The sequence below is a fragment of the Cervus canadensis genome, chromosome 15, assembly GCF_019320065.1.
Source record: "Cervus canadensis isolate Bull #8, Minnesota chromosome 15, ASM1932006v1, whole genome shotgun sequence".
NCBI classification, from domain to species: Eukaryota; Metazoa; Chordata; class Mammalia; order Artiodactyla; family Cervidae; genus Cervus; species Cervus canadensis.
The window spans coordinates 33,278,943-33,295,963 of NC_057400.1; the positions used below are offsets into that span (position 1 = coordinate 33,278,943).

The window sequence follows — 17,021 nt, forward strand, 5'->3', positions numbered from 1 at the left end:
GTAGAAAGACCAGATTTGTTTGTGGCCTGGTGAATTTTAAAGCAGATACAGCAATAGAAATTGTATGAACCTGAATATAAGGCAATCTTCAAATAAGGCAATATCCTATTTTCTCGAGAGAGATCCCAAGTTTTGAGTTTGAATATCTTAACTTTCTCAGAATGTAGATAAAATAATGGAAAATATGTTAAGGATTAGGCTCCGTAGATGGCTCTGTGGTAAAGAATCCACCTGCCAATGCAAGGAGACATGGGCTCAATCCCTGGGTCTGAAATATCACCTGGAGGAGGAAATGGCAACTCCAGTGTCTTGCCTGGAGAATCCTAGAGGCAGAGGACCCCAGCGGGCTACAGTCCGTAGGGTCGTAGAGTGTTGGACATGACTGAGCGACTGTGCGCGGGCGCACGCACACACACACTCTTAGGGTTAGTTATACCTAGAATATTATGAATTTAGAAAATCTGCATTTCTCATTCTGTTTTCATGAACCTGTTCTATTTAAACTATTTCATATGTGCTTCAGCAACAACTTCTTCATCACTGGAACCTCTCTTTGGCTCCTCCCATAGTTTCAGAGCTCCTCATCCTCATTGCCACCTTACTTAAAAAAAAATACAGCATTTCTAGAGTCTGTGTGATGGTGTCAGTTTTGCACCAATCCTCCTTTTTGGGGGTTTGTCGTATAAGTGGCAGATTTATGGATCATGGATGCTGTAGATTAGATTATTTTAATGTCTCACTTTCCTCCTCTGCTATGTGACTTACATTACATGAGAGTATTTTTCCTGCTTCACTGATGTTGAACTTGGACTGTAACCTATTTGGCCAATGAAATATAAATGAATGATGCAATCAGATGGCTTAAATAGGATGCCTTAAGTGTAATAGGGTCGTGGTGCTTCTGTGATTGCCATGAGAAAAATATGCTCTAGCTAGCTACTGGAGAAGGCAATGGCAACCGACTCCAGTACTCTTGTCTGGAAAATCCCATAGACAGAGGAGCCTGGTAGGCTGCAGTCCATGGGGTCGCTGGGAGTCGGACATGACTGTGCGACTTCACTTTCACTTTTCACTTTCATGATTTGGAGAAGGAAATGGCAACCCACTCCAGTGTTCTTGCCTGGAGAATCCCAGGGACAGGGGAGCCTGGTGGGCTGCCATCTATGGGGTCGCACAGAGTCGGACACGACTGAAGTGACTTAGCAGCAGCAGCAGCTAGCTACTGCCTCTTCAACCTGGATCCCACATTGAGGCAGGTTAGGTGATGTAGCTGACCCTGAGCAGACAGACTCAAATCTTGAAGATGCATCAAACTACAACTACCTGTTGGCCTAGCAGATCTAATCTAACTGCTACAACTCATAAGTCTAATAATATTCCCCTTTTGTTTGAATTAGAATTAGGAGTTGCATCCAAGATAGTTTACTTAGATAATTTCTATATCAAAAATAACTGGGAATGTTGACCATCTGTTGTTGTTCAGTCACTCAGTTGTGTCTGACTCTTTGTGACCCCATGAACTGCAGCACGCCAGGCTTCCCTGTCCTTCACTATCATATCCTGGAGTTTGCTCAAACTCATGTCCATCCAGTCAGTGATGCCATCCTGACATGTCATCCTCTGTTGTCCCCTTCTCCTCCTGCCTTCAGTCTTCCCCAGCACCAGGGTCTTTTCCAGTGAGTCGGCTCTTCACATCAGGCCAAAGTATTGGCGCTTCAGAAGCAGTTCTTCCAGAGAATATTCGGGGTTGATTTCCTTTAGGATTGACTGGTTTGAACTCCTTGCAGTCCAAGGGACTGTTAAGGGTCTTCTGACTATTTATGAAGGGCTAATTGGTCTGTGCAGTGACCTAGGATTCATGATAATAGGCATTTTCAAGAAAACTCCATACAGCAAAACCAAATATATGCATTAAAAAAAAATATTGCCAGACTTGAGTGCACTGTTTGCTTTTCCAATGAAACCCCCAGATGGTCTGTGGATAGGAACCTGGTGTTTTCCTCCTGGATGACTTACTTTTGAGCATAGTAGAAACAAAATTTTGGCTTTTGTGTGTCTATACACACATTGAATTTTGTAAAATACATGCCACAGGAATGGACTTCTCCAGGGGCTCAGTAGTAAAGAATCCGCCGCCAAGCAGGAGATGAGAGTTCTATCCATGGGCTGGGAAGATCCTCTGGGGAAGGAAATGGCAACCCACTCCAGTATTCTGCCTAGAGAATCTCATGGACAGAGGAGCCTGGCAGGCTACAGTCCACGGGATCGCAAAGAGTCAGATACAACTGAGAGACTTGACAATAGCAATACACAGCAACATCTCTCATATCTGTTAGCAGGTTTTAAACATAATGTATGTGTTTCTGCATAGCCAGTCAGCCTCTGTGTGGGTGTTTAAATAAACTTATTGTAGGTACTCTTTTATTGCTCTCTAAAGAAAATACTACCTGTATAAGAAGTTCAGGTTTATGTTTTTAAAAATTATTTTTCAGTAGGAGAGTTCTAGATAAAATATCTCTGTATTTATCTGCTGCTTATCAACAGCTTTTTGCTCAAGGTTTAAATCTCCCAAGAGATAACTTAATTGAAGAAAAAAAAAAAACAGTTTATGCTGTATTTTCTTAAAATATTTAATTGACCAAATTTTAACACTTCCTCTCCTTCATAATCATCCATTTCCTTTCAGATGATGCCTCTGACTGATGTAGCACTTTCAACAGCCAAAAAGCAAGATATTGACTTTGTTAAAAGAAATAGTATTTCTTTTTACCCTGGTTCCATATGTGTTGCAAGTGGGGAGCTTTGAAAAAATCTCACCTTCCACAGAGATTCTGCTTTAATTGTTAGGGCAGAGCCTAGGCATCTATACTTTTAAATGAAACTTCTCAGGGGACCCTAATTTGTAGATACAGCCTACCTGCATACTGTATTAACTAAGCAATTTGTAGATACAGCCTACCTGCATACTGTATTAACTAAGCAATTCAGGTTAGACACTTGTGTTACATGTAGGATTGTTCAGTTATGTCATCTTTGTTGTTCAGATCAACCTAATAATTGATAGATCTTCTAGGAAATTAACATTTGTTGAAAAAGCTTTATTTATATCCTGTTTTCAGCTTACAGCTTTTGGACCATTCTTGGTAGACTGATGGAGGAAACTAGTTGCATAAATAAACCCTTAATGCTCGCCTGGGGAATCACTGCCTTCCTTTATGACTCCATTCAGGCATTTGGGTAATTCTCAGAGTTGCCTCTTAAATCACACTGCCTCGGCCAGCTTTACACAAACTGATTTCAATTGTGAACTCCTTCACCATGGAGAGGAGCCCAGTGGATTTGCCCAGGTGACCTTGGCTACGCTGAGCACAGTAGAGCCTTGTTAAGGACGCGCGAGGCAGCATTCTTACCTTTCTCTGTTGGATCTTAGGTAAATAGTCAGTGACAGGTCCCTGTGAAAGTCTCAAATACCTAAATGGACACTATGCTTTAAAAGGAAGAAATAACAAAGCCTTAGCATGCATGCCTTAAAAAAAAACAACAACTTAAATCCACAGAACTGGAACCTGCGTATTGTCTTTTACAATAAAAATCTTTTTTTTAGGAGAGGATAGGATTTTCTTTTTCCACCAGTTGATGTTAATTTTCTAGATACAGCCTAATTGCATGTACATGGATTCCTTTCCATTTGTATCTTGAAGCAGCATATTTGTTCCACAAATAGCAGGACTCATACTGAACAGTATGTGATAATGTCATGCATTGAGTCTTACTCATGCTTGTTCTCTGGTACTCATCAGCCTGAGGGGAAGTTTATGATCATTTTTTTTTCCCTTTATAGCTTTAAAAAATGTTGATTTTGTTTTTGAAAATTGTTTTACATTGACGTACTGTTGATTTATGGGCTTCCCTGCTGGCTACAATGTTGTGTTAATTTCTGCTGTATAGCAAAGTGATTCAGTTATACACATATACACATTCTTTTAAAAAATTTTTTTCCATTATGATTTATCACAGGATTTTGAATATATAGTTCCCTGTGCTATACAATAGGAACTTGTTTATCCATTCTATACATATATCAATAATAGTTTGCACCTGCTAACTCCAGACTCCCAATCCATCCCTCCCCAACACCCCCACCCCAAACTTGGCAAAGACAAATCTGTTTTCCATGTCTGTGAGTTGGTTTGTGATTCATAGATAGGTTAATTTGTGTTATATTTTAGATTCCACACAGAAGTGATATCATATGGTATTTGTCTTTCTGATTCACTTAGTATGATAATCTCTAGATCTACCCATGCATGCTAAGTTGCTTCAGCCATGTCCAACTCTTTGCAACCCCATGGACCATAGCCCACCAGATTTCACTGTCCATAGGATTCTCCAGGCAAGAATACTGGAGTGGGTTGCCATTTCCTTCTCCAGGTAAATCTTCCTGACGCAGGGATCGAACCTGCATCTCTTCCATCTCCTGCATTGGTAGGTGAGTTCATTGCTGCTAGCGCCACCTGGTAGATCCATCTGTGTTGCTGCAAATGGCATCATTTACTTCTTTTTTTATGGCTGAGCAGTATTCCATTGTATACATGTACCATATCTTTATCTGTTCATCTGTCGATGGACATACAGTGCTGCTGTGAGCATAGAGGTGCATGTATGTTTTTGAATTACAGTTTTGTCTGGATGTATGCCCAGGAGTGGGATTGCTGGATCACATGGCAGCTATATGTTTAGTTTTCTGAGGAACCTCCATACTGTTCTCCATAGTGACTGCACCAGTTATATACATTCCCACCAACTGTGTAGGAGGGTTCCATTTTCTCTATACCCTCTCCGGCATTATTATTTATAAACTTTTTGATGATGGCCATTGTGACAGGAGTGAGGTAATACCTCATGGTAGTTTTGGTTTGCATTTCTCTACTAATTAGTGATGTTCAGCATCTTTCCATGTGCCTATTGGCCATCTGTATGTCATTTCTGAAGAAATGTCTGTGGTCATTTTCATAAGACTGGCTTTGATGGGTTTTGTGTGTGAGAATATGTGATAAAAGGAGTATAGATTCGTAATCTAGACATTTTGATTTGAATTTTGGCTTAATAGCTGAATGACTTGAGTATTTTTAAAAAACACTTCTCTATGCCTTATGCCATATGCAAGGAGATCAAACCAGTCCATCCTAAAGGAAATCAGTCCTGAGTATTCATTGGAAGGACTGATGTTCCAATACTTTGGCCACCTGATGTGAAGAACTGACTCTTTTGTAAAGACCCTGATGCTGGGAAAGATTGAAGACAGGAGGGAAAGGGGACGACAGAGGATGAGACAGTTGGATAGCATCACTGACTCCATGGACATGAGTCTGAGCAAGCTCCGGGAGTTGGTGATGGATAGGAAAGCCTGGTGTTCTGCAGTCCATGGGGTCACGGAAAGTCAGACGGGACTGAGTGACTGAACTGAACTGATGCGTTATTTTCTTCATTTCTACAAAATGGGGATAATTGTACTTAGCTCCTCCATAGGGTAGTAGTGACAATTAAATATCTTTCAAAGCCTTTGAATGTTTCTGGCATTCTATAAATGTTGGCTGCTGCTGCACCCCACCATCATAACTAGTGCAACTACTACTGCTTTTTCTGGTACTGTCCCAGTTATTTCTCTTTTATAGTCTTTTAAAACATTAGGTAAACTGAGGTTGGGCTTTGCTGATGGCTCGGTGGTAAAGAATCCATCTGCCAATGTGGGAGATGTGAGTTCGATCCCTGGGTCATGAAGATCCCCTGGAGAATGAAATGGCAATCTACTCCACTATTCTCACCTGGGAAATCCCATGAATAGAGGAGCCTGGAGGGTTATAGTCCATGGGGTTGCAAAAGAGTCAGACATGACTTAATGACTAAACAAAACAAAACTGAGGTCATTGGTGAATTATTAAGAAAAAGATTAACTGTCTCTCTCTAGGTCTTCTTTTGTGAGTTCTTTCATGTGGTCTTCCATTTCATGGGGCTTCCTAGGTGGCTCAGTGGTAAAGAATCCTCCTGCCAATGCAGGAGACATGGATTTGATCCCTGGGTTGGGAAGTTCCCCTGGAGAAGGAAATGACAACCCACTGTAGTACTCTTGCCTGGGAAAATCCCATGGTCAAAGGAGCCTGGTGGGCTATAGCCTGTGGGGTCGCAAAGAGTCTGATATAACTGAGTACAGCACCCTCTGTTTCATGAGTTAAAAACATCTCTCCTTGGTTGCAGGCTCACTGAGGCTAAGAATCTTTCGTTCTATTTGAAAAAAATGAAAGAAAAAAGAAATCCATCTCTTTCAGGAGATGCAAAATTTTTGTGTATCAGCTGTATTTGAGTATATGAGGCTATTAAATCATATGGTATAATCCTATAGTAATAGGAATTCCATAAAGATCATGACACATTAACTTTAAAAAGAAATACTTAGAATAACATCTTGGTGTGGCTGAAAGCTGGAAGCTTAATTCTCCAAGTTCATGTCTGTGTCATTGTCGTCACTGACTGGAAAGTCATAGTTTCCTTTAACCAGAGGAATGTGCTGAAACAGTAGTAGGTATTGGTTAAAATTAGAATCAACTATTTCCATAACCAGAACTACAGACATGTTTTAAAAAAGAAAAGAAAGCAAAAAAGAAAGTGACAAGTCTACTAGTTTTTGCCTGTGGGTTCAAGAGGTTTTCAACCCAGTTCAGCTAACTACATTTGGATTCTGTCCATGCACTTGGCACATGACGTGTATGGCAGACTTCCTAAACCTAGTCATGGAAGCTCAGAACTCTTCCCCGGGACGAGCTCTTAGGAGTTGTCATCAGGAGCTGAACAGCAGACGGCCAGGCTGACCACGGTCCTCTGCGCTCTCTCTTGTGCCCTCCCTCCTACACGGAGCCCCAGGGAAGGATTCCACATGGACATTATTTGCATTTAATAGCTCATTACTGTGTCCATGCTCTGCTTCACCAGCGGAGAGCTTGCCAAGGCTCCAGCGCTGTAACAGTGCACATGTGTTTCTAAACTACTTACTATAGGGATTGGTAGCTCTCTTGAAGCTATTTATTTGTAGCTAATAGCTACAAAAATTTGATGTCTCAAAAAAAAAAAATTTGATGTCTCTTGAGAAATCCATACACAGACACAGTTTCCATGAGGGGGGCCAGGTCCGGGAGGGGCGGAAACTACCCATGATCCAGGCTCCTGTTTTGGGGTAAGGAAGATGCAGTTTGTGTGAGCAAGACTCTTTTAGATTTATAAAGGGTGCAGGTGTTCATCGCTAGTGCTTAATGTATGTGTAGAGTTGGAGCCAGATAATGGATCCCCTCCACTGGGCATTTGTTTTGAATCAGAAGCTGCCCAAGTAAGCAATTTCTAATGTAACGGCTCCTTCGCATGTGGTTTATTTTGGCCTCCTTTCCTCCTCACATGCTGAATTTTAACAGTGCCATTGGTGTGCAGGTCCAGGGTTTCTCAGTTTTTCCATCAGACACCTAACATTTACAAAATGACTTTAAATATTTGCCTCAGTCCCAGGTCTTGGCACCCAGTACCTTTTTTCTTGCTTATGTAATGTCGAAAGTCCGTGTTGCCATTTTCTCAATGAACAAGCCTAATTAAAAGGAGAGATCAATGGCTTAAGGGTTCAGACTGTAAGCAGTGATGCAGAAGAGATTTGCTTTACTGAAGGAAAACAAGACATTCTTGGGGAATTGGGAGTCTGTGGTGCATCAGTGTTTTGTGTCTTGGAAAAAAGAATGCTGAATGTGGCAAACTGTCTTGGGGTTTTTCCGGTAGCGCCTGGCTTTGAGAGATGATCATGTTCAAGGACGCTCACCAGAGGTAGAAGAATAGGTATTGATATTTGCTGTTGTTATTTTTATTTTTAAAGTAAAATTATTCTAGAGTTTAAAATACTCTGAAATGGGCTGTTTTCAACTTAAAAGCAATTTGTGTGTATTGAAAGTTTATCTGATGGGTTTTTGAAAACTGAAAATACTTCCTCCATACAATAACATTATACATTAAAAAAAAAATAAGTGTATTTAACCTAAGTGTGGTAAGAGTATTCCATGAAGGGGAAATCCAGTGACTCTTTGAATAAGGATATTGTTCTCCGGTGGGGCGGGGGTCGGGGCAGAGGGGGTGGGGAGCTGTATTTGCCTTTTTTTTTTTTTGCATTTCCCTCTTAAGCAAGAGTACCCCTCCCCTCCATCTTACAGGGAAAGGACAGTTTGAGAGGAAGCTTAGTGAATTCACTGCCAAGAGAAAACTTTAAAAACATACCTGTTTGTTAAACTACACCCCAGGCTGTGCAGGGCCATGGGAGGAACATGCAGTTTTTGAAGACTACTTAGAGGTGGGAATGTATTGTATTTAGGAATAATTGCTTGATTCCGTGGAAAAGTCATGGGTATCTTGAGACCTCAGTGGGTAGCAGTGGATCATGCTGGTCCAATGGTGATCAAGAGCCCAGCTCAAGTGTATTGCTGTCCTGCTTGGCCTGTGGAAGGTCTGCGTGATCACCTTCCTGCTGTTTGGTATTTGCTCCCCTCCTGGAATCAGCTAATTGCTATAAAATTAATCTAATTTACAGGGCGCTCCCTGCCACCCTGCATACTTGTGTGTGTCACACGTCTCAAGTTTCCCACCACCCTTTATTTTAGGAGAATTTTTTATGTTCTTAACAATATCTGATGCTTTCTTTATATAGCTGAGGCTGAGTAATAGAGGTGGGCACTGGGGTCCAAGTGTTCTAGCTCAAGTCGACGTTTCGGGTTATTATGAACAGCCCTATACAGTATTCCTAGAATAATACCAGAGTACCTGAATATTCACTGGAAGGACTGATGCTGAAGCTCCAGTACTTTGGCCACCTGATGCTAAGAGCCAACTCATGGGAAAAGACCCTGATGCTGGGAAAGACTGAAGGCAAAAGGGGAAGGGGCAGCAGAGGGTGAGATGGTTAGAGGGCATCACTGACTCAATGGACATGAATCTGAGCAGACTCTGGGAGATAGTGAAGGACAGGGGAGCCTGACATGCTGCTATTCATGGGGTCACAAAGAGTTGGACACGACTTTGCGACTGAACAGCAAATACAGTAAGACCTCAATTAGGTGAGACTGCTCTGGAGAAAGGGCGGTTTCTAATTGGATTTTTCTCTTGAAGGTTAAACACTTTTATCTTTCCTCAGCCCTTACTATTAACTTACTTTCTTTGGCTTTTGAAATTAAGATGTCCAGAGTTTGAAAATAAGTTAATATTTCTTTGTGTTAGTCTTTGGAACATCCTTAGGAGTTACAAGTCTTGATGTTCAGGTTTTATTTTCTGCAAGGATTGAAGAGATGCTGGGGGTGGCTACTGAATTCTGCAAGTTTTTTTGGGGGGGAGGGAATAAATCTTTTGGGGGATTGTTTTGTTTTCTTGTGTCTTTCTCATGTTGTGAATGAAAAAGCTATCTTACCATTCCCAGTATTGGTAGGCTTAGTTATTTATATAATCTTGTTGTTTGAGGGTTTACAGATATTCTACCAAAATATAATAACAGGAATGAGTTATCAATAAACTACTTAGGGTATTGATTTTTCTTCAGTGTGAGGTAATTAAAGTCAAGTTGTATTTGCTTTAATAGGCTGTTGAGTGGTTCTTCCGTATAATCTGGACAACAAATAAACCCAAGTATTTATCAGGTCCCTGCTCTGTGCTCTTTGTATACCATGTTAGGTAGTTTTAATGTCAGTGATGATGTCAGACCATAAATGTATCAGCCTCTGATAACCTTTGCATAAATCTAATTTCCTAAAAGCAAAGAAAAGTTGTCCCTGAGGGACTTTGTGGTCATAAAGGTTCTGATTTCCTTGTTCAAAATATCCTTAAGCCTGCCATTTGTTTTCTTTTACATTTAAAGAGAAACTTCATTCCAAAAGTTAAAGTACTGCCATTTTCATTAATCATTAACTATAGATATTAAAGAACATAGATTTTTTTTATGAACATAGGTAGGGAAGTTAGGTGAAAAGATAGCTTTAATTTCATCTAAATCTAACACTGATTTTTAAGTATGTCATTGAGTTGAATGTCTTCAAATAAAGGTAGTTTACATTATCTATTGATGATGATGGTGAGAGCTAAGAATATTAGGAAGTAAGCTAAGAATAATAGTTTATATTTCAGATTCTGGCTTATATAAAAATGGAACCCTTTTCTAATGGTTTCTCCCCCTAATTCTTGATCTAATCATGCTATGACTATTAAAAAAAAAAAACAAACAAAACTTTAAAACATACCTGAGAAAAATCTGAAGAAAATGTAGCATAGGTTAAGATTTGAAAAGAGATGGGTCTGGGTTCAGGCTTCCCTGGTACATTAGCGGTAAAGAATCCACCTGCAATGCAGGAGACCTGGGTTCGATCCCAGAGTAAGGAAGATCCCTTGGAGGAGGGCACAGCAACACATCAAGTATTCTTGCCTGGAAAATCCCGTGAACAGAGGAGCCTGGTAGGCTGTGGTGCGTGGGGTTGCAAAGAGTTGGACATGACTGAAGCGACTGATCACGCACGGAAGTTCAGGTCTGGGTTCATGAGGAATGCATTAAATTCTTTATATGTTTTTGAAACACAATAAAAACACTTTTTGGTGAATTACTTCTTTTGGAAATTTACTTTTTACATGTCTGCAAAAGTGTTTCACGTTAGTTCTGTGGAATGAATTGCCCCTTTACTGGACCTTGCTGGGGTTTGTGATTTATAAATGTTACAGTAAATTTCACACTTCTAAGACGAAGCAGTCTACGTCTATGAGGTGTTTATAAAAGACCTTGCCTGTGGGTGGTAGTAGCAAGTGTCATCTTATTATTAGACATTTGAGAGCTAGAGAAAGGTCAGGGTATTGGTGGATCCCATAAAGCTAGCAAGTCAGCTTTTTAGCTGCTTAAATCTAGTTGTATTATTGCCACTGAAGCCTTGGTCACACCAGCAATACTTGCTCAATCAAAAATGCTATTTTTCCAAGATATACGCTGGTCATCCAAGAAAAATGAGGAATGCTGAGATAACACTCAAAGAATTTGCTCACTGTATATCTACTTGGATCCAAAAGGCATTTATATATGTGTGTGTGTGTATACACATATATACACACATATATAGATATACATATGTATTTTTAATCATAGTACTTTATTATAGTCTGTTCAGTTTGTCTCTAAACCTAGTAGCTAGATTAATGCCAATAAGTTAAATTGGATTGACTTGAAACAATCTGCAGGATCTTTGCACATGGTTTTGGTGTCAGTTGGAAAGTGAGGTAAAGAATTGTGGGTATTAGGAACTCTGTAGAGGGTGGATGTATTTACAGAGCCAAAGCAAAATCAACACCCAGTTGTGGATGCGACTGGTGATGAAGTAAAGTCTGATGCCATAAAGGACAATATTGCATAGAAACCTGAAAAGTTAAGTTCATGAATCAAGGTAAATTGGAAGTGGTCAAACAGGAGATGGCAAGAGTAAACATCAACATTTTAAGAATCAGTGAACTAAAATGGATTGGAATGAGTGAATTTAACTCAGATGACCATTATATCTGCTACTGTGGGCAAGAATCCCTTAGAAGAAATGGAGTAGCCCTCATAGTCAACAAAAGAGTCCGAAATGCAGTACTTGGATGCAATCTCAGAAATGACAGAATGATCTCTGTTCGTTTCCAAGGCAAGCCATTCAATATCACAGTAATCCAAGTGTGTGCCCCAACCAGTAATGCTGAAGAAGCTGAAGTTGAATGGTTCTATGAAGACCTACAAGACCTTCTAGAACTAACACCCAAAAGAGATGTCTTTTTCATTATAGGGGACTGGAATGCAAAAGTAGGAAGTCAAGAAACACCTGGAGTAACAGGCAAATTTGGCCTTGGAGTACAGAATGAAGCAGGGCAAAGGCTAACAAGTTTTGCCAAGAGAACGCATTGGTCATAGCAAACACCCTCTTCCGACAACACAAGAGAGGACTACACATGGACATCACCAGATGGTCAACACTGAAATCAGATTGATTATATTCTTTGCAGCCAAAGATGGAGAAGCTCTATACAGTCAGCAAAAACAAGACTAGGAGCTGACTGTGGCTCAGTTCATGAACTCCTCATTGTGAAATTCAGACTTAAATTGAAGAAAGTAGGGAAAACCACTAGACCATTCAGGTATGACCTAAATCAAATCCCTTATGATTATACAGTGGAAGTGGCAAATAGATTCAAGGGATTAGATCTGATAGACAGAGTGCCTGATGAACTATGGACGGAGGTTCGTGACATTGTACAGGAGACAAGGATCAAGACCATCCCCAAGAAATGCAAAAAGGCAAAATGGCTGTCTGAGGAGGCCTTACAAATAGCTGAGAAGAGAAGAAAAGTGAAAGACAAAGGAGAAAAGGAGAGATATAAGCATCTGAATGCAGAGTTCCAAAGAAGAGCAAGGAGAGATCAGAAAGCCTTCCTCAGTGATCAGTGCAAAGAAATAGAGGAAAACAATAGAATGGGAAAGACTAGAGATCTCTTCAAGAAAACTAGAGATACCAAGGGAATATTTCATGCAAAGATGGGCACAATAAAGGACAGAAATGGTATGGACCTAACAGAAGCAGACGATATTAGGAAGAGGTGGCAAGATTACACAGAACTGTACAAAAACGATCTTTATGACCCAGATAATCACGATGGTGTGATCACTCACCTAGAGCCAGACATCCTGGAATGTGAAGTCAAGTGGGCCTTAGGAAGCATCACTACGAACAAAGCTAGTGGAGGTGATAGAATTCCAGTTGAGCTATTTCAAATCCTAAAACATGATGCTGTGAAAGTGCTGCACTCAATATACCAGCAAATTTGGAAAACTCAGCAGTGGTCATAGAACTGGAAACGGTCAGTTTTCATTCCAATCACAAAGGCAATGCCAAAGACTGTAGAAACTACCACACAGTTGCACTCATCTCACACGCTAGTAAAGTAATGCTCAAAATTCTCCAAGCCAGGCTTCAACAGTACATGAACTGTGAACTTCCAGATGTTCAAGCTGGATTTAGAAAAGGCAGAGGAACCAGAGATCAAATTGCCAACATCCGTTGGATCATAGAAAAAGCAAGAGAGTTCCAGAAAAACATCTACTTCTGCTTTATTGACCATGCCAAAGCCTTTGACTGTGTGGATAACAACAAACTCTGGAAAATTCTTCAAGAGATGGGAATACCAGGCCACCTGACCTACCTCCTGAGAAATCTTTATGCAGGTCAGGAAGCAACAGTTAGAACTGGACGTGGAACAACAGACTGGTTCCAAGTCAGGAAAGGAGTACGTCAAGGCTGTATATTGTCACTCTGTTTATTTAACTGATATGCAGAATACATCAGGTGAAATGCTGGGTTGGATGAAACACAAACTGGAATCAAGATTGCCAGGAGAAATATCAATAATCTCAGATATGCAGATGACACCGCCCTTACGGCAGAAAGTGAAGAAGAACTAAAGAACCTCTTGATGAAAGAGGAGAGTGGAGAAAGAAAGATCATGGCATCAGGTCCCATCACTTCATGGGAAATAGATGGGGAAACAATGGAAACAGTGACAGGCTTTATTTCTGGGCTCCAAAATCACTGCAGATGGTGACTACAGCCATGAAATTAAAAGATGCTTGCTCCTTGGAAGAAAAGCTATGACCAACCTAAGCAGCATATTAAAAAGCAGAGACATTACTTTGCCAACAAAGGTCCATCTAGTCAAAGCTATGTTTTTTCAGTAGTCATGTATGGATATGAGAGTTGGACTATAAAGAAAACTGAGTGCCAAAGAGTTGATGCTTATGGACTGTGGTGTTGGAGAAAACTCTTGATAATCCCTTGAACTGCAAGGAGATCAATACAGTGCATCCTAAAGGAAATCAGTCCTGAATATTCATTGGAAGGACTGATGTTGAAGCTGAAACTCCAATACTTTGGCTACTTGTTGTGATGAACTGACTCATTGGAAAAGACCCTGATGCTGGGAAAGGTTGAAGGCAGGAGGAGAAAGGGATGACACAGGATGAGATGGTTGAATGGTATCACTGACTTGATGGACACAAGTTTGAGTAAGGGAAACTTGGTGTGCTAAAGTCCATGTGGTTGCAAAGAGTCATACACGACTGAGTGACTGAACTGAACTGAACCAGTCTGCAGGATGTTGGCACATGGTTTTGGTGTCAGTTGGAAAGTAAGGTGGAGGATTGAGGATATTCGGAACTCTGTACAGAGTGGATTTATTTACAACTTACGTGAGTTCTGTCTCTTCCCGTTGAAATGACAAAAAAGGAGTAAGTCCCTAGGAAATAGGAAACGAATCCTTACAGGGCAAGAAATACTGAGGAATTTCTGGAAAATAGTTGGTAGCCAGGGTCAGAGAACCCTCTCACGATACTCCTTCACATGAAGAGACGACAAGGCATTTGAGGAAGTGGAGAGACAAGGCCACTGGTCAAACTCCAAAGAGTGTGTGAGCTCAGAGTCCACGGGGCAGGGAGTGGAGCGGCCAGGCACTGCGATGAAGACTGTGGAGAGCGCTGTAGGATGGTGACTGGTGGTATCTGGGGGGTGCCCTCCTCCCCCCCAGTAAAGAGTTGCTTGATATTAGCTCACAGGCGAAAACCATGAGATGAGCTCTCTAACCAAAAGGAACTCTTAGAGACTGGGGAGGAGGAATAGCAGGTGTTTTCCTTGTAGTGGGGAAGAATGGGAGGGAAGTGAACAACAGGAGCAAAATAATCCTGGTGTCAAAGCAGAGAGAAAAAGGAAAAAGAAAGCAGCATCCCCAGAGGTCAGAAATACTGCACCTGAAGTTAGCCTGCCTTATTTGGCAGTTCTGGGACCCCAGCTTTCCTGTCCTCGTCCTCATGCCTTCTAAATACACTCTAATAGAGTTTGCTTTTCAGCCTTACCCTAGTAGGGAGGAGCAAGCTGTAGAAATGGCTTGCACCACAGTGGAGGAAGCCCTCCCCTGCTGCCTCTACCAGTAGGGGATGTGACATTTAAGGAGAAAGAACAGCATGGAAGAAGGGCCACGTTGAGCATGACAGCTGACTCCAGAGCAAACAGGGTAGCCGCAGATCCTCTGTGCTCATTGTGTGTCCACCGCTGCCTGCTTTCAGGAGGTGAGTGTGGGAAGTGGAGGCTGACTGCCTAGGCCCCTCTGATAGGTTATTTCATTGATTACGGTGAACATTTTAAACTTGAACAAGTTTTTTTAAAAAATGCAAAGTTTGCATCGTAAGCTTAGGAGATGACATTGTGAAGATGACCTGCCGAAGATTCCATTGTCAGAAAAGTTTCTCATGATTAACAGTTTTTTTAAAAATTAATTTATTTTTTAAGTGGTTGACCATTTTAATAAAAATTTTTGCCAGTCAAAATATGTGGAGAGTTGTAGTCATATGGTTTGAAAGGTTTGCCACTAGGGGGATATAAAAACATTACCTATATTTTAGTGATAAACCTCAATGAATTGAATAGATTTTGAATCAGCATCTTGTTTCTACTTATGGATGAGTGAGTAAAGTGTACAGTAGACCCTTTTAAATCTCCCTAATTTAGAAAACCGGATGCCATATATCTCTAGATTTGCCTGTTAGTGGGCGCGATATAAAACTTGTAACTAAAAATGTTTTAGTGTAAATTTTGCCACAATAGAGGTGATGAGGAAACTTACCAAAAGAGGAATGGGGGAGGAATGGGTGTGATGGAATTAAAGCATCAGTAGGGAATGAGTTAAATGAGGGGTCAGGGCAAGGAGGGGCCTTGGAGTTTGAAGGATGAGGGAAGATAAAATGCAGGTCCATGGTGTTTATGTTCACTCTTTTTCTTTGAAAATTAAAAACTTACTACCACCCTGCTTAGGCCGATTCTGTGAGGACTTTATTGCCACAGTTTATGATGTATTCAAATATAAACTTTCCTGGAAGTCTTTGGCCTCTGGGCCAAATTGTTTTTGAGCCAAGAGTGTAAGGGCTCTGTTACATGCGCGGGCCACAGATGCGTCTCTTCAGCTTCTGCAGTCCAGAATATGTGTGTGTAGAACTGAGAAAACCTGTTGATTCCATGTTTTGGTGATGAGCCACAGCCTACACTTGGGAATCCCATTTGGCCTTGCCCTCCCCATTGGAGAAAACTATCTTCAGGAGATGGTTTCTAGGCTTGAAAATAACCAAAAGGAAAACCATCAGGCTCCAATCAAGTTGTTGATGGACCAGTGTGTGAACAGAACATGAGATTAAAAAAATTTACTGATGGGTGGGGATGCAAAGACAAATGTGTTATGTAGCTGGCCAAGTAGTATCTGACTGTGTCCAAAAGTGGGGGAAAAACTGTCTTCAATGCATTGCATTACTTTTCTGCCTTCCATCTTGCCTGCCAATTGCTTCAAATAATGCTGCTGTTTCTAGAACCTGCCGTGTTGCTCTATTGTACTGCTCCTGGGGGTGCCCAGGGAGGTTTGGTGGTATATTTGTGCTTGCTTCCTGCTCACTCTTGCTGTTGCCTGTTGGAAATCACTGGCACAGGGAGTGTGTTTTCATCTTCTCCCCACCCCCACCCTTCATTGTTTTGTGGAGAAAAAGAAAGCCAGTAAAAATGAGCATCTGGCGAAGAAGCCACCCTGATTTAAGGAGGAAGTTCCCTGGATTTATGAGCTCCTCTTTCTGCTCAAGTGTAAACTGGAAGAGAGTTTGCTGCACAGTTATTCAGGGGTCAGGGGGCCAAGGTGGGGTGAGTGGGGGCACTGGAGTTGCTGCTTAGGCCGGAAAAACATTTTACATCAGCTGAGTGGCTGCTGGCCTGCCAGGATGCTGCTGTTTTCTATCCCGTTTCAGTTTTGTGAAAGGACAGTAGGTGTGAATTGAAAGCTCTTGTCCTCTTAATCATTCACCAGAGTCAAGCCACATGGGCCACAGGAAATTTCAGTCTTGTAAATCTCACCTGCTTATCTCCCAA

General features: G+C 41.2%; 1 protein-coding gene across 5 annotated transcripts in view; it reads left to right on the forward strand.

Moving 5' to 3' along the window:
- The window catches only part of FMNL2 (formin like 2), a 327,626-nt gene that overhangs the window by 143,195 nt on the left and 167,410 nt on the right, over positions 1-17,021 (forward strand). The gene's annotated exons all lie outside the window — the stretch shown is intronic.